The sequence below is a fragment of the Apis dorsata genome, unplaced genomic scaffold (assembly GCF_000469605.1).
Source record: "Apis dorsata unplaced genomic scaffold, Apis dorsata 1.3 scaffold_469, whole genome shotgun sequence".
NCBI lineage: Eukaryota > Metazoa > Arthropoda > Insecta > Hymenoptera > Apidae > Apis > Apis dorsata.
Window position 1 is genome coordinate 70,653 of NW_006263708.1, and position 2,651 is coordinate 73,303.

The 2,651-nt window shown below is 37.9% G+C and overlaps 1 long non-coding RNA gene across 1 annotated transcript in view; it reads left to right on the plus strand.

Annotated features, from left to right (window-relative positions):
- The first annotated feature begins 342 nt into the window (after positions 1-342).
- Positions 343-2,651, plus strand: part of LOC102676108 — a 19,224-nt gene continuing 16,915 nt past the window's right edge. The window contains exon 1 of the long non-coding RNA XR_422397.2: positions 343-591. This is a non-coding gene — a long non-coding RNA (uncharacterized LOC102676108). The remainder of the gene's footprint in view (positions 592-2,651) is intronic.

A 2,651-nucleotide genomic window follows, 5' to 3' on the forward strand; every position in this document is an offset into this window, starting at 1 on the left:
GGGCAAGTATCAACGCAGTCCTCACAGTCATACTAACCTGCTCATATAGCCACCAACTGTTCACCTGCTCGGAAAGAAGTCTCGTTTGGTTAATGTAGGAGGAAACTGCTGCTGTTTTCACACGCACGAATTAATCGGATTGCGAAAAGCAATAAACTTTATTGTTACTTGTAATATGTGTAGGTTTAATACAAATAAAATTAATAGTTTAATTTATAAATATAATTTCGCGTTCGAATAAGTTAAGATAATAATTGTAACGTATACGAATAAGCTAGATATATTATAGATATATTATAGATAATTTCGAAAATATTTCTTTTAGTCTACTGCTGTACAGCGTGCGATGTACGATTGTAAACAAAGCGTCGAAAGTGGGGATAAATGGTCCTAGCGAAAGACCTCCTTTTGCCACTAGTGAACTAGTACGTAGTTTACACTCGTAGGTTACGGATGTATCCTGGTACAATGTTTATTAATACGATACGACTCGAGCCTCTTCACACCGAGTATCGAGATCGAGCTGATTTTGCTCGATTTGAGCTAATTTTGAACGAGATTTGCGCCAATATGTAACGTTTATTGTGTAAGGTAAGCAATTATCGTGTTGTTTAATTAAGTTGTTATTTTTAACGCGTGATTTCTTATCTATCATATATGTTATATAAAAATTATATACGCGGAATAAATCATTTGTATTTTCGCCGAAAACTTTACAAAGTCTCAATTTTCTATCGTAAAAAACTAAAACGCCAATATTTCTCCTCGATTGAAAACTTTCCGTCGGATATACGCTTATTAAAGCGCTAGGGTAAAGCCGCGGCCACTCCTTTCGCCATTCTATTTATCGTTATACGCCAGTTTTATTGGAGTTCTCAGGGGCAGCCGCCTCAAAGAGCCAGAGATTTCGGATGTTAATTTATTCCATTTCGCGGAGGAAAAGGGGTTCATGAAAAATCTAGGCCGGATTCCACCCACGTGTAGCTTCGAAACGTGCTTCGGGTCGCGTCATTTCACAGTATCCGCGTTAATCGGTGGACAGTACTATCCACTGTCCTGTGGAAAAGCCGAACATGTGAAAATAATAGCCATTCGCGTCTGAGATCATTTAAACTTCACGTTCAACGAGTAAAACAGGTACGCGTAACGTAACGTTTAACTGAACTTCTTTGACTGTTGACGGATAACGGTCAAGATGAAAATTGAAGATTATTTGAAGGCTACTGCGAAGAGTAAAGAATCAAGGTCTTGAAGTTCAAAATTCTCTGAAATATGAAACAAACCGTTATTTTTTAAATACATTCACCGTTTCTTGCGATTCACTTCTGACCTTGCTTCGACTTGCAAACCGTCCCGGTTACGAAACAACACACATTCGCTCGTCGGTAAGCGAGCAGCCGTTCTGCCTATTTCGTGTAGCTTGAAAAACAAAACTAACAACATTCGACCAATGTCGAATACTACGTATCCACCAGCGTAGTCGCTTGAACCTTGGCAGCCGAGTTTATTTAGAGGACTGCACACTTTTATTCGGAATCGTTGTCGTAACGGATATTACCGCGGCAATTTCACGTCGTTGTATACACTTGTGGAAAGGAAAGAGAAAGAAAAGAGAGAAAGAGAGAGAGAGAGAGAAAAAAAGTGAGTTTTGTTCGCCGTTTGTCCAAGTACCTTTTACAAACGAAATTAACGAACGGATTATGCGAAGGGATATCGTACATACGCGGATAAAAAGAACGTAAGTGGTATAATTCATATATAAAAGGATATTTGATCAACGTTGAAGTGGTGTCGTAGAAAGGGAGGGGGGGAAGGGAAGAGAGAGATAGAGAGATAGGGTTTCCAACTTGTTAATATCGTGGCCGATTTATCTTCCGCTTCGCCGGAACGTATTTAACAAACGTTTATCACTATTTTTTCCCCCAGTTTTCTTTTTTCAAACATTGAAATTACACGGTAATAGCGTAACCGTGTTTCATTTAGATACTCTCATCAATTGTTTGACAAGTATTATTGTAAATTAGCGCGGTCATTAAAATTTTGTTCAAAAAATTCACGAAAATTCGGAGGATAAAATATTTGCTCCAAAGATACGATTTATCGATATATCAACTTTTCGATAAGAATTATCTGGCATAAATTCAAGTTAAACGCGCGCTTGATAAAAAGTTTTCGAAAAGTTTCTACGAACTTCTGGTCAGGTTTTTCTTCAGATTTCCTTGATATATATATATATATATATTTATGCACGCGTTCGCGATCATGTTAATAAGGATAGATAAAATTTGAAAAATCGGAGAGCACGTTCTCCTTCGAAATGTATAAACGCATATCCACGGCGATGAAGTTTGTGTACCCGATATAAACTTTACCCCAGTTACACAGAGTAATATCAATTTGAATGCGTAAATCAAATTTACAATCTATCCTCCTAGGTGAAACTGTAAAGAAAAAAATGGCGATGTTCGCGTCGGGGCAAATATTTGCGTATTCCCGGGCTACTCCTCCCCTTCTATTCGATTCAATCCTCAAAGAAGATAAAAATATCGCTATCTTAAGTGTTTGCCCACAACGTATCCAAGCCCGATTTGAAAGAGAGCGAAATATTTATCAAAGAATCTCTCTCTCTCTCTCTCTCTCTCTCTCTCTCT